The 22,139-nt window shown below is 35.2% G+C and overlaps 1 protein-coding gene across 10 annotated transcripts in view; it reads left to right on the top strand.

Annotated features, from left to right (window-relative positions):
• The window catches only part of CHL1 (cell adhesion molecule L1 like), a 199,479-nt gene that overhangs the window by 26,951 nt on the left and 150,389 nt on the right, over positions 1-22,139 (top strand). For 2 of the 10 annotated variants that reach the window (XM_074404566.1, XM_074404564.1), the window contains exon 2: positions 15,225-15,306. The exons of 7 other annotated variants lie outside the window; for them this stretch is intronic. The gene's annotated coding sequence lies outside the window, so the exon portion shown is untranslated. Of the gene's footprint in view, positions 1-11,758; positions 15,307-22,139 lie in introns of those variants that run through there. One more of the 10 variants, XM_074404565.1, reaches the window with a different exon arrangement.

A 22,139-nucleotide genomic window follows, 5' to 3' on the forward strand; every position in this document is an offset into this window, starting at 1 on the left:
TTTATAGACAAGCTATATGAAAAGAAACACAAGGAACAAAAAATGATGTCTTATTCTGGTAAAGGAAATCTAAAGTTGGGGTTTAGAATAGCAGTATACCTGTGTGCAAGTATCAGTGATGCCAGTTTCTAGTATTGGAGAGCACTATGATTCTGAGCAAAAGAGGGAAGACAAACACATGAACAGAAAAATCTTGTCTTTTCTTGAACATCCTCAATGACTGTTACATGAAAATGAGGGCTATCAGGTTCATATCATTTTCAAAGATAATAGGTGATATGTGTGTGGAGAATATAATAAATACAAAAGGCATCCAATAGAAATCAAAAGGGATTTGAAATAGACTGCATTCTGGAGACAACAGCATGTGTGGACAGGTGCTACGGTTTTAATCCTGACATGTCAGAGAAGAAGTGTCGACTTTATTACCAGTAGCTCTCAGCTTTTCAGGCAAATCGTTCTTCTTTGTACTCTACATTCTTTCTCCTCATGGAGTTCCTTCTTGTTGCCTCTTCCTGTTTCTTCACATCTTTCTACTCCTTGAGATACCTGCACTCACTGCTTGCACTTCCATTAGTGATTTTGTTACAGTATTGCTCTGTGTGTTTCCAGGAGTGGAGCCAATGCAAAGGAAACCCAGCATATGCCTGCCAAGGGAGACTATGAGATGATGACAGCACTCCTCTTTTTCTCTCTTGTGCTTCTTGCAATTAATGCCCACATCTATCTGTCCATCTGTTTGCATAGCACTGTGTCTGTCTGTCTGTCTGATTTTCTATATATCCATCACCCATTCATCTACTCATTTATTTTGGCATACAGCTTTGTAATAGAGGCAAACACTGCCTAATGGAATTGATCTACGAGACCATAGTTGGAATGGAAGAAGTAGGACTCAGAAGTTAAGACCAAAGTTACTGGTCTTAAAAAGTTATTATGTTACTGTAATTTATAGTGTTAAAAATAATATGTTTTCTTTTTTAGGACAATTTTAATTCAATTAAGTGTGCAATGAAAATACAAAAGAGTGAAGAATCTTTTGTCTTTTATTCAGGTGATGTGCTTTTGGATGGGATTACATGTAACCTAAGAGTTAGAAAAGCCTCATCAACAGCAACACCTTGAAGGCTTACCCCAATCACCAGAAAAATATTTGAACTATTTCCTTCTCAAACTGTACAACTCTTTATGTAGATATTAAGTGTTCAAAGGGATCCCTACATATACTCATGTTTGAGTATATGCATATAGTCATGTTTGCATATACTTCATGTAAATATGTGCACACACACACAGATAGAAGAAGAAATATTTTTAAATGTTAAATATGCCTAAGTGGTTACTGTCTATTTCTATTTATTTTCTTCTGTGGAATAATGTAGACTATAACTAACATAAATTGAATGTATATAGACTATAACTAACCACATATTTTCATGTGGTATAGTGTGTTAACGCAGCAATTTTATAGTGGCTCATTAGCCCCTATAAGAGGCCAGTAATAGAGTATAGCATTGGATTGCTATCAACTCCATGAGGGAGATAAGTAAGGTGGCATCTTATGTCGATTTCTAAATCCTCTATTTTGAAATCAGCTTGATAGCATATTTTAAACTCAAAATAGAATGTCTTCTGGTTCCTAATGATTGATTTAATGGTGGATTTGGCCATATGTGTATCAGATGTGAAAACTATTGTCCACTAAGTGGAGTAAAAATGATCTTTTACAGAAGGAAAAAAAAAACTGATTTAAATCTTTTGATTCTCATGGGATCTCATTAAGGTTCTCTTTCTTTAATACATTGTGCAGCCTGATAGTTATCAGCAGCCCTGCAGTGTGCATTGCTGATAGGTTGGTTTACACAGGATTAATTGTGTAATTTTGCAAGCAACCAGCACAGTGAACATTGATTTTTGCATTAGCCCCATGTGTTGTTTCCAAGGGGACTTTGCTTTCTATTTTAAGGTGGTGTTACATTTCACTTCTAATTAATTATAATTTCTGCTAGCATGTTTTATGCCAATACAATTTATTAAAAATCCTTCATAATCTTTTTTTTTCCTAATTGTTATGTCCTTCGGTAACTTCATTAATTTTGAGCACTGATGTGTAAAAAATGGCAGGAGAAAATGGCATTCACAAAAGGTTCCCTGACCAGCCAGTTTCCCCATGCTCCTGTTGATAAGTTGCCACAAATCTTTTGCTAAAATACAGAAGCAAATTCAGTTGCAGCCACTCCAGGTACACTAAGTGAATAATCAATGCAGGCAACAACCTGAGATACTGTATTCCTCAAACCAAAAGAATATGAATGTTCAAAGAAGTCTTGACTCGGCAGAACTCAGTCTACAATTTTCCACATATGTAGCTTAGCATTTTCCAGAAATACTTACGCATGTGGACAAATTAGAGGAAGGAATATTTTGTTTGAATTTTCCACATAATAACTGAGTTCAATAGTCAGCTACTACATTTTATCCACTGTTGGTGGGATTGTGAAATGCCTATTGAGGTTTCAGTGGAATCTATAGCTGAACTTGATAATCTTCTACGTGGTTTTGAAAAAACAAAAAAATAATGTTGACTATGCACAGTTTAGAACTTAATCTTTAAATTACTTTCATCCTGAACTTGAAAATCAATTACCTGTCTGTGCCCCATCACCTCCTCCCTCATCTCAGCCTTCATCAGATAAAATTTCTCTCCCTCTAGAGCATATGGTCTCTCAAAGGGAAGGAGTCACATCTCCTTGTTTGTGCAGCTCTTGCTTTGTTTTGTTTTGGGAGGATCCCATCCTCTCTCCTCCTTGTCCCCATGAATTTCTGTAGTATTATAAAGGTTCTGTAAAAAGTGGGTACTTAAAATGTGTTCTGAGTGACCAACTGGCCCCCAGCAGAAGAACTCTTTTAAACACTCCATTACTAGAGCTTCAAAAAGGGCTTGTTTCTGAAGGATCAAAGGATCTCTTGTATAATAAATTATGAGCATTCAGTACATAATGAAGAGAGGAAAACATGTCTTTTAAGCTCCTGTATGAAGCCTGGATTATGTGAGGAGACGAAGGAAATGGTGACTCTTTCTGGCTTTTGTGTCATTCACGTTAAACAGCAATAGATGAAAGCAAAGGCTTAACACTGACAAAATCCCAAGTAGGAAGTCTCTGCATCCACAGCCTGTTCACACGTTCTCAACAAACCACCAGCTGATGACTTGAAAAATATATGGTTTTCTTTCGTAGTAAAGACTGACTTTGTTTTATGCCTTTTTAAACATCCACCTTAAGAAAGTATAAACATTTTTCTACTTTGTTACATATGACATTAAGGAAGAAATTTAGCCTGTAAGTTTTATATTTCATCATTTATAAATAAACCTAGTAAAATTAACATGCAGAGTTTTTTCAAGGGTTTAATTTAAAAAATCATTGTTACATGGTGGTAAAATGGAGAAACTTATATTCTTATACGAGATTGCAATAAAACTCTACTAAGCAATTCCAACAGATTTTATTTCTCTAAATTAAGGCTGACCAATCCTTTTATCAATTCAACTTTGTCTGAGTAGTTTGAATGGCCCAGAGCAGAGGTGATTTTTGAGACTCTTGTTATTGTGTTCAATATATTATGCTCATGAAGACATGTGCATATTTATGGAGAAAGAGTCCTTAGCCTTCCCCAGATGCTCACGTGTGTTTGTGATCCTAATGGGGTTAAGAACCTCTTAACCGGATAATCACAACCAATTTTCCTTTCCTATTAAGTGGGAGTCCTACTATTGTTGTATTAGGTACCAGAAAGGTGAAATTTATATATTGCTTCATATTTAATGTCAATTTTGTCTAATGGGAATTCTGTACATTAAAATATCTACCTTTCAAATTCCCTGGAGGGAGAAAGACAATGTGTACTGGAGATATGCATAATTTTCCTCAATACTTACAAAAAATAAAAATAATTACCTTGATGATTTCCCATAATGAAGGCAGATTTTTTTCCTTCCTCCTTCCTCTCCTCTCTTTTTTTTTTGTTAACACCACCACCCTCATCATTACCACTGCCACCTTTTTCTCTTCTTGCTTGAACTGAGTAGATAATGGCACATGAACAATTTCCTTGAGAATTGAAGCAGGTGTAGCCCATAGGCAAACTAAGTTTCAAGGGCTGCAAAGTAAGTCTGGATTAAATATACTTAATAGATTTTCTGTTAAATGTTGGTTTTAATAAAAAATAAGTTTATATTAATTAAAATTTTCCATTGGGATTCTATGTTTTAAAACTTTTTTTTTTTTTTTGAGATGGAATCTCATTCTGTTACCCAGCCTGGGGTGCAGTGGCACAATCCTGGTCCACTGCAACCTCTGCCTGCTGAGTTCAAGCAATTCTCCTGCCTCAGCCTCCCAAGTAGCTGGGATAACAGGCGTCCACCACTACACCTGGCTAATTTTTGTATTTTTAGTAGAGACAGCGTTTCATCATATTGGCCAGGCTGGTCTTGAACTCCTGACTTCAGGTAATCCTCCCGGCTCAGCCCCACAAAGGGCTGGAATTATAGGAGTGAACTACCACACTCGGCCTCAACCTTGTTTCTTGATTTCTAAATGTCTTTGGTGTGATGCTCAACTATACTTTCAGCTTGCCCAGACAATATAAATTTTATTTTAATGAATGCTTTCCAATGTATTACTAATGATTTTTCACTCTTCACATGTTAAAAATATCTCTGGATTTTCTTATATTTGATTTATATACTTACCAGTATTTGGCAGGAATGCAAATCATGGCAACAACTGATGGTTGACCATACCTTATGCTTAGAATTCATATATTCATTTACTTTACTGAGAAGGTTTTGGTGTCTACCATTACTGAGCTCACTGTGAGGAGGCACAGAAGAATCATTGTCTCATTCTGTCTATTGGCAGGTCTTTACACATTGTTAATTTGGTCTTTTGAGCGACACAACTGCTTTTGCATATCACTGTGTTTGTGCACTATCCCGGGAACTCTTTGTAGTGAGTTATTTTATTTCATCTTCATTAAAGATATTTTGAGAATTTTCATTGAATTTGTATCTTTTCTACCTTGCAATTTATAATAATTAGCATTTTGTTATAGTAAATTAGAAGTTTAATAATTAAGGTAACATTTAGATCCTGTCAATAACTATAGTGTACTTCCTTTTTTGAACATCTTACTGTGTCCCTTTGTAACAGTTTTAGGTTTTTAAAACAGTCATTGAAGTCAAGTATTTATGAATATTAATTAGCTATTTAGTTTCACAGTTTTACAAATTAGAAGTTTGCACTTTGATTTTTTTACTGATAGAAGTTTTTATTTGATCACGAGTATATCTAAAATAATAATTATCATTAGGTTAGACATTCTCTGTGTTACACATTTTACCATTTATATATTCTCATTGCCACCCTATGAGTGAAATGAATCAGGGGTTGTTAGCTCCAGTTTAAAAACAATGAAGAAAGAGATGTTGCGGGTGGTTTTTGGCATACTTAAGGCTAAATAGCTAGCTAGTAAGTGCCTGAGATGGTGCTGTTCTATTCATTTAAGTTTACATTACAGTCTAGAATTTTGGTACTCCACTCCCTTCTCTACTTGAAGACATTTTTCTAAAAGAAACCCCAAAAATTTGTTCTCTTAAGGTTAGGGCTGAACTCAAGCTCTTTCTGGCAAAATCAATTTGGTCGTTTCTTTTCTCCTTTTTTTCTTTCTCTCTTAATCAGTCAAGACATCCAGCATCCTCGAAATCTTAAAGGCATCTGAGAAAACAAAGATAGCAAACTGGAGTTATCTTACTGACGGATAAATTTGATCTTGTCATTTCCTACTACAAATACACAATGGTCTTCTTTTACAAGATAAAGTTTAATTGTCTGAGCATGACACCTAGGACTCTTCACATTGTCTGTGCAATCCAACTTGTCAGCCTCATCTCTTTTTATTATCGATTGCCTGCCCTCATACACCTCATCTTCAGCCTCCTGAACTTCATGTATCTTCTTGACTATGCCCTGGTCTTTTAGGCTTCTGAGTTGCCTCTCTTCCTATTCTATACCAGCCCCCAAAACCCACAGGAATGCCATTCTTTCCTTTGTAGCTTGCTAAACTGGGCCATTCACCTAACCAAATAACCAAGTGGCTTTGGAGAAAATAGTGTTGTTATTTTTAGCATGTTTATTTTTATGCCAAAAAATCTAATGCATGATCATTAAAAATGTATCTATTAAATTAGGTCATCTTCAATCTCTCCTTACCTCTTTCCTCCCATAAACAATGGTAGCAATTTGATTTTTTCTTTCTGATGTTATTTATCATTTAGATATTGATGCATAGTATTTTTGTATGAGCAAAATTAAGCTCACACCATATATAAAATTTTGTAGCACTTTGTCTTGGCTAATATTATACAAGGCCTCAGCATTCAATATTCTTTGAAAACGTAACTTTTAAAAATTATTATTTTTCTAAAAATATACATATTCTATGTATTTAGTTATTTCTCTATTGAGCACTTAGGTTATTACAAAAATTTTACTGTTATCAATTATTCTCAGTAAAGATTTTTCCATTGATATTTGGGAATATATTAATATGTTTAATCCAAACTTAAGTTTGATTTCTAGATCTGTGAATACCGGTCCAAGCAAATGAACATAAAAACTGTGTTAGAATATTTAAAGTAGTCAAAATGCTTATAATGTTATGTACAGATACATAGCATATGATTTTTACATATGTAATGTATTTATACATATATCTGTGTGTGTATATATGAGTGCAGCTATAGCACTGATTGAATATTAATATATCAACTGGGGAAAAATACACTACAATATTATTTCACAGATGATGTACATTTTATTATGTATACATGTATATATATATGTATAATATATGTATAAGTGTATGTGTGTATACATACATATTTGTATTTTACCAAATATCTAGAGTGAGCATCTGTTACTTTCATGATTAAACAAAACCCCCACAACTATCCAGCTTCAATAATTGCTGTCTCCTATAAATCCTTTCTAATGTGACTTCATGGGTAGAAAGTGAGTTTCTGCTGGTAGAAGATTGAAACTACTTTAAAATTATTTATTATCTCCAGAGGTTCACTGCAGCATGAGACCCTACATAGTTATCAAGACTAAAATACAAAGACATTGCTGGAAATATCTGGGGAATGTGGACAGAGTACTGAAACCTAGTGATATTTAAAGGAAAACAAAGTTTAGCTCTTGGTTTGTTTTGGGATAGTAAAGGATTCTGAGGCCCTCATGCTGGTGATGCAAGGACCTTATAGGGTGGTCAGGGGTTGAAAACCACTTAAGCAAATACTCAGTCCAAGGCAGCAGGTATAAAGTTCCAAGCAGGAAACAGAGTATTATCCTGAGATTGGATATATTTAGACAAGTTTCTATCTTGGGGACACAGGGCTCCTCATTCATAGGTGTGCCTTGAGTGCAGTCCGAGACACAGAGTAGTCAAATAATACATTCTTGGGTGAATAAACAAAGACCCTCTGTACAATGCTTTGAGACGGAAAAGCCTCATAATAGTGATGTTAATATTTTTTTCATAGCTAAATAATCCTGCATACATATTTTAGTGTGACTTAATGCTTTATAATTCTGCTCTTTAAATATTATTAAAAATATTTGTGTCACCAAGCTTGCAGTAATAAAGAAGAGTTTGCTTAAACGTGTACTGATGCTGCAGTAACACCTACAGCAATATTTAAGGCTATCAAAATGATAAAGCTTCATCTGGAGAAATGGTCATGTGACCTTAGGCAATATGTAACATCGTTATGCCGTAGTTTTGTCATTGTTAAATGAGGACATTTTTTTAAAAAAAGGTAAAACAGTATCTACCTCATGGGGTTGTAGGATAAAGCAAGTTAATAAAACGTAAAGCACTTAGGACAGTGCCTGACCTATAGTTAGCCCTGCATAAATGTATCCCATTATCATTACCAAAGAAGCTTGACATTGCTATTAACTTGCCCACAATTAACTGGTATGATCAGTCATTAGTTCAAGGTAGTATTTGAGGTTACCATTACATACATTTTGGATTATATAGAAAAACAAAGTGCTTGTATATCAATTTTTTGCAAAATTACTGCTGCAAATTTTTAGTGACCTTCTATTTCCAGGGAAGACCATCTCTGATTGCATTGGAAAGTAATATAAAGTCAGAACTGATCCTATTTGAGATCTAAAATGTTATCTGTTTCACTTATTCTTAACTTAAAACATTGACTTTTTTGTTTATTGCTTTCAAGACTGTTTCAAGACTATTTCTTTTGATATACCACCTTTAATATTACTGAGAAAATAAGAGATGCCCCTACCGTCATGCTCGAAGGTGGGAAACAGATGACTAGCACCTCCAGAAGAGGGCCTCTGGCCTCTGGCCTCTGGCCTCTGGGGGGTGGGGCTTTTAAGTTGCATGATTGGCTATTGGGGCTGGGATCTGAGTTCTGAGATTTGACTATGCAACATGCTTGAAACATGGCCTCAAGGATTGTTTGGCTGCCTCAGCATTCACGGTGGGAAGACCAGCAATTGAATGTTAAGAGATCTGGACCTTGTGTGGCAGCCTTTGGCCTCAAGCCCTGCTCCACCTGCTTGGTATTCTACTATGGTGAATTGGCTTTGGTTGGTTTCCCAGAAGCTTTGTCATATCCACATTTGACTGCAGAAAACAAGAGGTGTTAAGTAAGCTTCGCAAAGTCACACAGCTAATAAGTGGCAGAGCTTATTCATTCATTCAAGATAATCTTTATCGAGGGCCTGTTGTGTGGTACAAGCTGGAGCTGAATCAAAACCCCAAAGTGCCTGAATGTTATTGATATCATCAATCAGCCCCAGGGCCTTCTAGGTTAATCTTCTATAGGGAAGGAAAAGGTTCTTGAGAATATGTCTTGGTTCTCCATCATGTTCTTGGACAGTAGCAGTGAAATGCATACCCTCATTTCTATTAATAAACTATGCCTGCACTGGCCAAGAACATGTCTCACGTTTTTTGGAAGCGATTTATTTCTTTAACATATATGACCTATTATAGTAATATAACTGTATTGTGTATGATTTGCCCTCTATTTCTGGAGGATCTCCTGTCTTCCAAGTTGTAAAGTCCAAGGATATAGAAAACATAATTACAGTCACATTTTCTGTGTCTTTAACATGTTATTTATTTCAGTCTGTCTGTTCTGTACATTCATTTTTCCATACTAAAGATTTCTAGTGTTTTTAACCTTTCTCTGTATGAGTCCCATGGCCTCAGCTTCTTAAATAATGTAGTGTTCTTCTCTGTACCTCCTTCAGTCCCATTATTAGAAAGTTTTTAAAAATAATCATAGACTTTTAAGGAAAAATAAACCTTGTAAATAGCATTCTGTTAATAATCTCCTGTTGTGGTTAAGGATTCTGAAGCCCCAGTTAGTTAAGAAACAGGTCATTAATAGGTAGTGTTACTGATATAGCTAGGAATCAAACTCATTAGGACCTGTGACTTGCCTTGGACTGTTCTTTGCTGATATCTCTCTGTTATGCTGTTAGCCCCTGACATGGTTTGGCTCTGTGTTCTCACCCAAATCTCAACTCAAACTGTAATCCCTATGTGTCGGGGGAGGGACCTGGTGGGATATAATTGGATCTTGGAGGTGGTTTCCCTCATGCTGTTCTCATGATAGTGAGTGAGGTCTCATAAGATCTGATGGTTTAAAAGTGTATGGAAGCTCTCCACTCACTCTCTGTCTCTGATGCTTCCATTTAAGATGTGCATTGCTTCCCCTTCACCTTCTGCCATGATCGTAAGTTTCCTGAGGCTTTCCAAGTCATGTGGAGCTGTGAAAACCTCTTTTCTTTGTAAATTACCCAGTCTCAGGGAGTTCTTAGTAGCACTGCAAAAACAAACTAATGCAGCCTCCTTTAGAGATTTGAGTATATCTTAAAAATAGTAAAACACTGAGGTATACTCAGTCTGGAGTCCTTTTCTCAAAGATACTCAAGATACTTTAGGTGAATGATGCAGTAAGCAATAGGGTCTAGTGTAGATACAGGCACAGGCTTTGAGGTTACGTGAATTGGGTTCATATCTTGGTGCTGATATTTATTCTCACTGTAACTTTATAAATGTTACCCGACTTATTTAAATTCATTTAATATTCTGTAAAATTAAGGTCACTGGTACTCAAATTAGAGGTACTTGCATTACATGAAATTATACATAAATTATTAAATATGACATTGGGCACATAGTATGTCTTCAAGTGATATTAGAAAAAAATCACATATGATGTTTAGTAAAGAGTCAATATCTGTGTTTTAGTAAAGAAACGCTAAAACTAGTCATCAGAAATAGGGTCTATTTTCATTTAGAATGCTCTTTCAGAAGTATTCTTAGAAAAAAATTGAACATTTTCATGTTGCCCATATAAGGTTTTGCTGATAATTTTCAAACGCAAACATTTATAGCTTACCGTGTTTTTTTCTAGTTCTTACTTTATTGTACATCATTTTACGTTAGACATATTGAAGAATTTCTGTTTGTGTGTTCATTTTTGCAGTACTAGTAGCTTATAACCTAGGGAATATTATGTGCCTCATGTATCATTTTTCTTTTTAAAAGACATTGTCATTGAAATTTGTATTGAGTATTTTAGCACACACTTTGAGATTCTGGGCCTCTGTGATTTGAATCAAGACCTGGTTCCTGTCAAGCAAATGTTAGCTGATGACCAAAAAATAGGTATTTGCAATCCCAGTTTCTTAAGAATCTTGAACTAAATATTGACTGAAAGCTGGGGTGCTCACAGCTTTTTTAGCAATTTTTAAAAATCACTCAAAATCTCCAGTATTTAAAGACCAATTGATGTTAGATACATTTTTTTTACATGAAAGAAATAGGCAGTTTTGATCTCAAATGCACACACATGCATGTAGAATAGGCATTTTTTGTCAATGTATGTACATTAAGCAACCAATATTTGGCAATATGACAGCCATTGTGCTTGAGTATTAGGAAGGCAAAAATTAATGAGACCTTTTCCACTGACCTGGACTTAGGAAACTCACAAGCTGGCATAAAATATTGTAAAGAAACCCTTTCTGTCTTGTGAGACTAAGGCATGTAGCTGCCTTAGTCTCACATGTAGCTTACACAGCAGCTGTCAAGGTTTATATGCTACCATGTGGGGTACTGTGTGATTTCCTCCTGATGGCTGAGTTTCAATGGGGACTTTCAAAAAGGGGTAACCTAGAGACTGATCTCAAGTGTCTCTTCCAGCTTCACTGAACATCATATCTCAGGACAATGATGTGGCTGCTGCTACTGTAGCTGCCCCTTGCTTTTCACAGAATACTGGCTAGATCTCAGCCCTGTGCTAAGCAATTTTTGCACATTAGTCCTATTCCTTAAAACCATTCTGCAAAACAGATACTATTATCCCTTATTTACCAATGAGACAATTGGAGTTCTACAAGGCTACATAACTGGCTTAAGATCACACAGCAAGTAAGTGAACACTTGCTGTATTTCCAACCCATCTTTCTCTTTTTTTCTGTGCTATGTGCTCCCTCCTGCTCTATGAGAGTATGACATCCACACCTGTGACTGTAAGGTGAAGGAACTACAAAATACTGCTATTAATTGATATGTGTAGCTTTAATGTATTAAGTCTGTAATTCATGTAAACAGTAAATATATATATATATATATATGTTTAATTAAATATGTGAAGCTTTAATGCATATAATTAATTAAAGCTACATTAATTAAAGCTACATTCTGTTCAATTGATCTATGTGCCTAGTTTTATACGAGTTCCATGCTGTTTTGGTGACTATGACCTTATCCAAAGAATATATATTAAATTTTATTATGGTGCCAGGCAGTGACATTGGTATAACTAATATATGCCTTTATGGAAGTCAAGATTCCTTATATTAAATACAAAGTAAAAGGAAGCAGGAATGTTTATTATAGCTGAAAGGTCGTTAGTTTCAATTTACTTATTATTTGTTGCCAATTTAGTGGATAAAAAGAAGCTTACCTTAAAAATATGTAGTTTCAATTTACTTATGATCTGTTGTAAATTCAGCGGATAAGGATAAATTTACCTTAAAAATATCTTAGAAAGGAGTCATGTTGTAAAATGACATATCTCGAAATAAGTCTTATGAAGCCAACTTTTCTTCCAGCATAGCAAGAGATCACCATTTCTCTTGCTGAGCGTCTAAGGAAGTCATAGGTTTGCTGTAGAGGCTATGTGTGTGAAAAGTACTATTTTCAAACACTAGATAACTTCAGAGTCCCAACATGCTCACATTCAGAAAACATTTGACCCTGACGTCCTCTGATTCAGAGCTCCCGTTTTACACTTGCCGTGGGTAGGTTGTTTGCTGAGTGGACCCTCCTAACCCAGTTTTTACTATATCTTGAGCAAGTTCTATTTCCCCTTCTAATGTACTTTCTCTCTGTAGTTTTTTTTTTTTTTTACTTTGCCTCAAGTCAGTAGATTTTAACTAGTTTGTTGTGCCTACACTATATTTTCTTTCAGTCATAATTTTTAAATTTTAGTAACAAAGCAAACAACCAATAAGGACCCATATGTTCATTTTGCCTTAAATTACTTTTTTAAAAATATTCCTATCCATTCTTGTTTTACATTTAAAGGTGTGTATATTTACTTGTATCTCTTAAGTAAAAGAAACTAAAAGACTGAAAAAAAACAGAACTTTTCACCAATAATAGAGAATAAGACATTAGTATCTATGTCAATGGTGGTAAGAGAAAGGGTAGATGCTTCTAGAGTAAAAAATGTCAAAGGATTATATGTCATGTTAATAAAAACAAAATAAGAAAGATTCTTCTTATATTACAGTAGTGTACTGTGTTTATACACTTATCGAGTAATGTTTGAGCCTATCCCTCCACTTTATGTATATCCTAAATTGTACAGATACACTAGTGTGCAAAATTTATCATAAGAAAACAGTAAAATGTGAGAAATGTTTAAAAATAACATGAAAATCATAAGTATGTGTATACATATACACATATGTATATGTATGTATATATGTTTCAATATTTCTTGTTGCATTCTAAAGGATGGTCTGTGTGCCTGTTTCCAGAGATCATGCACCTACAACATGAAGGAATGAAAGGAAACCTAATAATACAGAGATAATTCTTCATTTACAATAACCACTAAGAAAACACACACACATACACACACACACACACACACACACACACACACACACACACACAGAGAGAGGGGGGGGGGGATTAGAGTAGTAGCAAGGAACATATACATGATTAATGTGAGTTCCTTCTGAACCAAAGTTAAAGGAAACAGATGAGAGCTCTGCAGGCACAGGCTGCTGCTGCTAGCATACAGATAAGTTTGATCATAGCTACAGTTTCCATGCCTGATGCCAAACAACTGTCTCGAAAGTCCTAATTGAGAGTGTGGTGGGTAATTCAGCACAAGTGCTGACCTCTGTTGTCATGAGTGTCCTTGACAGTGGCAAGAAGTGGGGACCCACTGGGAAGAGCCACCTGAGGTGGCTTTATGACATGATGGATTTTGAAGAGATGTCTTAGACAGATCTAATGTTAGAACAATAGAAGTGGTACTATGGCTGAAGGATACCCTGAATGCATGACATTCTTCATCACTGGAATAAAGAACATTCTAAATTAGGTCATTTAACTTTAATCTCAGCAAATGGAACAGCAGGGTCAGCAACTCTCATTTTGAGTCAACATATGTAACTATTGCATTATTTCTTTTCCCCACTGAGAGACTGTTGTAACACACATGAGATGCTAGACACACAAAGTGGTAGCCAGGTTCTGTATTCTTCTACTTAGGTAAACAACTGCTATTAGCTTGTAGAAGTCAGTGAACACAATTACATTAAAACAACGTGTACCATGGACCCATTGATTAGAAGCCACATTAAATGCAGTTTCGTGCCTGTTGATCATCCACCCACATTTCTGTTTGTAATAATAATGGTGTCAGAAGTAGGCCTTATGGGGTTGAAATGAGGTTACTAAACAAAGGTATTAAGGGAACAGTCTGTGCAGTGTGTCACTTGGTCAATTGGAAAGCAGTGAGGACTTTTCTTGTACTTGCCAGAGTGGAATTCTTCTCAGTGCATTGGTGTGAGGTTCTCTCCGGAGGCAATGCAATCTGTTTATAACTTCTTGGCAACAGCTTTTGGAATAAGGCCAAAGAGATTGCCAAATAATACACAGAGTGGAAATGAGTTGTTTGAATTTTTCAGCCATTCTTCCTTTACTTAGGGTCAAAGATACAGTTTTATAAATCTTCTTAATTAGTAATTTCTACCAGAATGAGTTAGAATTATTGCATGGAATTTAGCTCTTCTGAATGATGTTCAGTCATTACATTATGAAGGCTGGTATGCAAAATTTTTTGACTTATTCTGATTGTTCTGATGCCTAATAGAAAATCTTAGTTTTTCAAAAGCATGTTCATGAGATAGCATTCAAAATCAAGCTTAAGCAATCTTTTACAGATTGGGAGCCAATCCTTGAGACACCTGGGAATGAACAGTAGAAGGATTATATGTATTGGTTAAATTAGTCCCCTCATTTCATATGTTGATGTTTTAAGAGATAGGAGTCTTGATAAACCCGGGTGAGAGATTCCTCTTGAGTTGAAGGCTTATGTTCACTCTGTAGTTCAGAGGTCTGATCTTTGAATGCTTCCTAACAAAACTCTCCTCATTTTGGTTTATATCATTTTATTTTGACAGATTAGTCACAGCATCAGACAGATGCAAGTAGCTATTGTGTCAGACAGGTCAGGAGAACTGCTGTGTAGAAATACAATTGTGGTCTGTTGCAAAATATGTGAATTGATGAGAGACTACACATCAATAACTTTTTCAATGAAAAGTGTAATTATGTATGTGGCTGCTTTTTGCATGCCTGCCCTCTCTGCTTCTTTTGTTCCTTGACAGAAATTCACAGGATCCCTTTTTTAGCAGCAGAGCAATCCTATTGCTTAGGTATTTGAGTGGAAATTTTTGAGGGGTGTGGGGAGAAAGAAAAATTAAAGCAGTTTTTATTTAAAGAGAAAAGGTAAAAATTAATTTAAAAGTGACTCCTTAAATAAAAATTATTTCCAAAATTACAACTTTGTAATCTATTCTTAGGTGCTGTAAACTGCAAACAATAATCCTGTCTTAATACTGCAAAAAAAAATCATAGTGGACCTAAAGGGAACTTAATTTCCTGGTAAGAATATTTTCCTTGATCAGTTGTTTTATGCATTTTTTATTGTATTTAATTATCACAGTACATAGTACAGGAGTCACACAGGGAAATGATAAGGAGATAATGCAGAACTTTTGTCTTCACTACAGACTTAGTGTAGATAGGGACCAGATATATCATACAGTAAAGATTTTTGGTTTTTTGAGTTCCATTAAACTGCTGGCTTATTTTTGAAAGCACAAAACCCTTACCTTAAAGTTACTTTTTTTGTTGGCTTACCAGTTGGCATAGTTGAAAGTGGCATATTTATAATATTTATCAAAATGTCATTTTTAATAGAAAAATTAGATTCACCACCGGGATTTGAGAAGATTAGCTTCTAAGGAGGCTTGAGGTTTCAGGAAGAAAACCTATACTTTGAGGGGTTAAACAGAGCTCAGACTTCATAGTTCAGGGACTTTCAGGTTCAGTCACTGTTCCTTGAATTTGAATCCATTTGACATCTGACCTGAATGCTTGATTAGAGTTTTTTCAAATTCTTTGCGCAACACCAAGCTGAATTATAACTAATTTCAAAGAGTTTGGAACAATGAGAAAAGTCCACATTGGAGGGAGTGCCAAACACACAATGATGTGGCTCTAGGTAAGCTATTTAGCTATTTTGATACTCCATTTTCTAAATCATAAAACTGGAATAATAGTTGTAACTGCCTACAGGTGCAGCTTAAATTAGATTATTACGATAATGCATATTAGCATTGGGTTTGGTCCATAGCATTTTGTTTGGTTCAGTAAGTGTCAATAATTAGTATCACAATTTGTTTTTAAAGAAAAAATGATTGGAGGAAAAACAACAGGAGTAATTTTTTTCTCAACAATGAAAGAGTGATTTTCTTACTTTCTCAAGAGCACATTATATCACCAAGAGATTATGCACTCCAGAAGAATTAATATTATTTGGTGCATGAAGAATTTTTTCTATGCATTTATTGCAAATGGGACCTTAATATAAATATAAAATAATGAAGACAATGAGCAAAGAAATAGAGCATCTTGTCTTTATAAGTCATTGTTAGCACTCTTGGTTCCTGGTAATGCCCAGCAGCCTTCTAAATGATTGGGGCCTATACTAAGACTAAGTCTATGAGAAAACTATGTGTGTGCTTTGGAAAACATTAGTTCTGTCATCCACTGGAGTGGTTTTGCCCTCCACTATTTTTTGATCTTCACTTTGGAACTTCCTCCAAAAGGGGTCTCCATAAAGGTTTTCTAATCCCAGGGCATCTGCTAGTCTCTTGTAAGATAAAAAGAATTTGAAGTATATTCTAATATCCTTAGAGAGAACTATTCCCAAAACCTGATTATTCAATTCCTTTGATGATGATTGTGTGGGATACATTTATTCCATCAAAACACTTTGATGATTTCACTTTAAATGAATTTCTAGTTCATAAGAAACATAGGTAAATCTTCTGAGATAGTAAAAAATGAAATACAATATCCAGAGTATTAAATTTTAGAAAAGAGATTATCATACTACCATGAGGAACCTTAATTGTGGTTGTGTCATGATGATGTATTAATAATTGTGTCTCTTGACATCATGAAAATGGATGGTAACCTGCAAAACACCCTTCTTGCTCATAACCATGCATTCTTTCCTGTATTTTATTGAATTATGTTTATTTCTTGTGTTCCTCTTGGTGATTAATCAAATCGTTATTTAATTCTACAAAATAAGTTCCCTTAACTACCAGTTTTCATTCTACTTGGGAAATCAGCCATGCAGTTTCCAGGAAGGGTTTGTGATATCACAGTCATAAAATACCCACACACAAATATGCATTTACTTAATCTTTAATTTTATTTTGATAATCCCTTATTTGGAGATTTCTCTCCACAATATACAGCCTATCAAGAATTTTAAAATAATGGAGTAAAATAATCTTCAAGCTCTGATTAGATTACAGCATATGAATACCAATTTTGTTTTTATATTTTTCAACACCCAAATTTATCTGAATTTATAACACAATGAACAATTTAAGTGTTAAGAGATTTCATGAGAATGTTTGTGACTATCAGATAAATATAGGTTTATATATACATTTCAATTATTGCTATATCTATGTGTAATTTATCCAAAGGTAACATTATCCATGCATCTTACCAGAAGGCCTAAGTAGTTGAATGACAGAGACTACATTTTTGCTGCAGAAGATCATGATATAACATGTGCTGAGACACTACTTGATGGTACTTATGTATACACACTGCTTCTCCTACTGATTTATGGATTTGGATGACTTCTTTCATGTCAAAAACTAGGCTACATGTCCTGGGAGTAAAGAAGAAAGAATAGTATTTTCAGTTAAGTCTTAGTAAAGTTCTATTCAATGAGACATTATAGCTACCTTCTCTTAGTGATCTATGAAGTTTTAATAAAGATATTGATTATTTTCCAATGACACCCAAGTCTACTGTCAGAGACCACTCAATTGCTTAGCTACATCAGGGCTTGGCTCCTGTACCCTGAGGAGGACACGATTAACCAACTCCTTATTTTTAAGTGTTTTCAGGACAAGGAGCTGTACATACTGCACAAATGCAATTTGCTTAACTAAATCCTGTCTCTCTCCTTCTAGCTCTGTTTACATGCTTCATGCTCAGTTGAAATTAATTCTTTATACATTGGTCTCATGAACACATCTTTGAGGGCAGAGTTCGAGCCAAATTTTTATTTGCATCATTACCTCTGAGAACACAACCTGAGGCATATGAAATGCTTTGTAAGTGTAGAGGTGGGGAGAAAGAAGAAGAAAGAGAGGAACACAGGGACGGAAAGATTTTCCTGATAGATCACTTCTTGGACACTTTCTATGCAGAAAAGTTCTGGGATTGCTTCTCTGGATCCTGTTATCTTGGCAGTCTGCTCAGAGTTTCCATTTACACTTAAACGTGGCTGCTGATGAGTCTTAATGTTCCCTTAACTATCAGATCTCTGATATCACCGCCTAGTGAAGAGGGACCCTGGGCAAGAATTTCACTTCTGTTTAACATATATGCGTAGGTTTTCAATATCTCTTTGGATGCATTCAGAGGTGATAAAAGTTTCCATTGTATTCTAGAATATTGTCCACAAATAATCGAAGTTGTATGCTCCAAAACAATGATGCTAACCCATGTCCTTTTTTATTGCTTTCCCATGATACAAGGATATGAGTGCTTCCGAACTAGCTCCATGCCCTTGTCCCAGAATTAATCATTCCTATCCATATTTGATGTCTATACCTTTTAAATATTCATGGGCTGTTATGTTCCTTTATTGTTGTTCACCCACGCTAGGGACATTCAGAAGCCTCACATTTCTTCCTTAGCCAAGCACCCCATTCCCTTCATCCTCTCTCAACTGTTCTTTGGATTACCTCCAAGTTGCACACATAATTTTGGTGTTGAGGTGCCAAAAGTACATTTGTTTCCATTGGAGTCTTTCTGAGTTGCTTTTACTCAAATCGTGTACACAAAGAAATGTGATTTCCAAGACAGGGAAATTCAGTAAGGAATCTGAAGGGAAGCTGAGATATACAAACAGTTCATTACAATGCTACAGGTAGATTTAAAGTCACTAGGAAAATGATATCTCAAAATCAAAAGATTATAGAATGAACATTACATGACGAATTACATTTTAAAGCATAGGTCTGTGATCGTTTTGCAGGTTTTTGTTGTTACTTTCAGTCTATCGGTTTTTCTTAATAATTTTATTGAGGTATAATTGATACACCAAGGACATATTTAATGTGAACAATTTGATGAGTTTGGACATAAACAAGGACTCATGAGACTGTCACTGCAATCAAGGTAATAAATGCATTTATTACTTCTAAACGTTTCCTCTTTACCTCTTTGTTTTTGTTTTTAAGATTTTAATAGGTTCAAGCTCAGTCTTCATAGCCTTTTTTTAAGTTTTTATTTCTTTTTTTGCAAATTCAGAAGACAAATTTCTTTCATCAAAAGGAAAACAGTTGCTCAGTTTTTTTTCTCTGGCATTGCAGAGAAAAGGCAGACTATAATGACCATTACATTATTAAAGAAAAAAAGATATTGAACCCCTGAAAAACTTTGGTGATCTCTTTAATAAGCAGATATTTTTAATCTTATACTGACATTTAAAAGGACTGCTCAAGTAGCAACGTAACAGATCGCACAAATAAAATATCCATGGAAATATGTAGCACAACCAAACACATAACTTAGAGCAAAATCCAATGAAAGGAGAAAATTGTGTTTCCTCAAGAAAATGCTATTTTTTCCCTAAGGCAATTCATGTGGGAGAAAAATACCATGTAAAACATTGACACAAATCACAGACATCTCTTCTAAACAGTGGATTTTATTGAACTGCACCCATGTGCAGATATTTGAGGCCTTGAAAAGGAAGCAAACCACTGAAATATATCACTATTATCACCAACACAACTGAAGAGGGCAAAGAGCAGGCACATCTCAGAGCCTAGTGATGAAGCAGGGAATTAAAAAGTAAATCAAAGCCTCCGATCAAAGGCTAATTTAGCCTGTCATAATTGATTCGCAGTGGAAGGAAGCCTCATGCACAAAGATCAAAGATTAGTGACTTCACATTTGCCACAACAAACCCACCCTAAAAGAGGGGAAAAAATAAATAGAGAGAAGAGAGGGGAAAGAAAAAGAAGAAACACATCAAAGCTCACTAAGAACCCTATACAATATAACTTCGTTTCTTAAGGATAGCAAGCATTATTAGAAAAATGAAAATGAATTTTATTATGGAATGTTTGAGTTCTACCTTTGAAAGAAAGAGAAACTGGCACTGTTGACTTAAGTAACTTATTTGCACACAGAGATTATTAAGAAGCATATTTTGTTGCAATTGCTTCCCTTTATTTGCAGCCCTTCAAATGCATACATTAAGATTCTCTTCACAACTGCAAACAGCAAATAACTAATTGTATATTTGAGAGACTATTGCCTATGGAATTTTAGTCAGTCACAGACTTTGGTCCATGCTAGCATACTAAATGTTAACTTCCTGTTAACTGGTTATATCAAGCCTTATGTAATTTTTGTTGTTTCAGTACATACTGTGAATATAGCCAGCTCCGTAACTGTGTATGAATATAATGTAGGGGAGGGAAAAAAAATCCTTTTTCTTTATTGTTTATTTTGTTTATTTATTTATTTTTTTTTTTTTGAGGCAGGGTCTTACTTTGTCACCCAGGTTGGAGTATAGTGGTGCAATAATAGCTTATTGCAGCCTTGATCTCCCAGGCTCAAGTGATTCTCCTGCCTCAGCCTCTTGAGCAGCTGGGACTATATACATGCATCAGCCCACCGGGCTAATTTTTTGTAGTCATAGACATGGGGTCTCACTATGTTGCCCAGGCTGACCTTGAACTATTGAACTTAAAGAATTCTCCTGCCTCAGCCTCCAAGGTGCTGGGATTACAGGACACAAATTTTACTTGTTGTTAGTAATTTAATTTTTACATGCAGAGGGGATGTCACAGTAAAAAGTGAAAACTCAAAAAAAGAAATTAGACCAAATTTGTATACCATTTTAACAAAGGTTGATAAATTGCATAGAAGTAGAAACAAAGGAAAAGAGGTTTAGGTTTAGTTGTGAAGTTTAGTATATGGGCAAAACTAGTGCAAGATTATGATTATTTTTAATGAGATTTGTTTGTGCAGATCCATCTCAGTGCTGAGTTTCTAACTCCAGTGATAGTGGTTGTGCTCCTCGTAGAGCAGTGGGAAGGCAGAAGACCCGCACAAAAGGATATGAATGTCCTGCTTTTAGGCATATAGTGGAGAGGCAAAAAGCTCTTTCTGTATTTGCTGCTTGCTGACTGCTTACTTAAACTCAAAGTAATCCATATGCCAAAGTGGCATATTTTGGGGTGGCATATTCTGATCTCTTTCAGTTCCTATTTATTATATTCTTTATGTTTGTATATTTTATGCTTTGTGTATTTTATGACATTTTAAACCTGTGCTATGTGTAAAATGACAGTGAAAGTAAAAATAATCATCTCATGATATGTCTTTCTCATTGTCTAATTATAGGGTGCTGTATTAGTTTGTAGGAATTAAGCATTTTCAAAGGCATTTATTCAATAATTATTTTCATGTGACTGTTAAGAGCCACAGGGTCGAGGATACAGTAGCAAATAAAGAGAGACTTCTCATGAAGCTTATAATCTGAGAAGACACTTGTTATTCAAGTTTTAATGCAAGCAAATGTAAATTTGCTACTCTAATGAGTGCTAGAATGGAGAGTTAAATGGTGATTTGACCTGTGGTGATCAGAAAAGGCTTCTCTGAGTAACTGATGCCTAATCAGAGATGAGAAGTAAACTAAACCAGAAAGTAAGACTAGAAGGATTCATTTGACTGGAAACTTTATTAGAATGCTTTCATTTTTCTTGAGATAGATGTCGAAACCATCTGTGATGGGAGGTGAAAAATTAATCCAGCTATCAGGCAGAGGACAGACAGTATTGTAGATAACTTACTGAGAATGGATTTTAGTTTCAGAAAAATCTGAGTTCCAGCTTTAACTCAGAAACTTTTCAGCTAAAGATTTTGGACAAACTAGTGGACCTCTCTGAACCCGAGGCTGCTGATCTGTAAAGTGGGCTCATAATGCTTATCTCAGATAATTATCTCAAGTAAGGTTTGTTATCAATATCATCATCAGCATCATAGCACTGATTTGCAATGTGATTTTAGGCAACCATTTTCTCTCTTTAAGTTTCAACTTCACACTTAAAATGGAGATTTCTAGACTAAATGGTTTCAAGATATTTTCCAGCTCC

This window comes from Saimiri boliviensis, chromosome 8, assembly GCF_048565385.1.
Source record: "Saimiri boliviensis isolate mSaiBol1 chromosome 8, mSaiBol1.pri, whole genome shotgun sequence".
Taxonomy (NCBI): Eukaryota; Metazoa; Chordata; class Mammalia; order Primates; family Cebidae; genus Saimiri; species Saimiri boliviensis.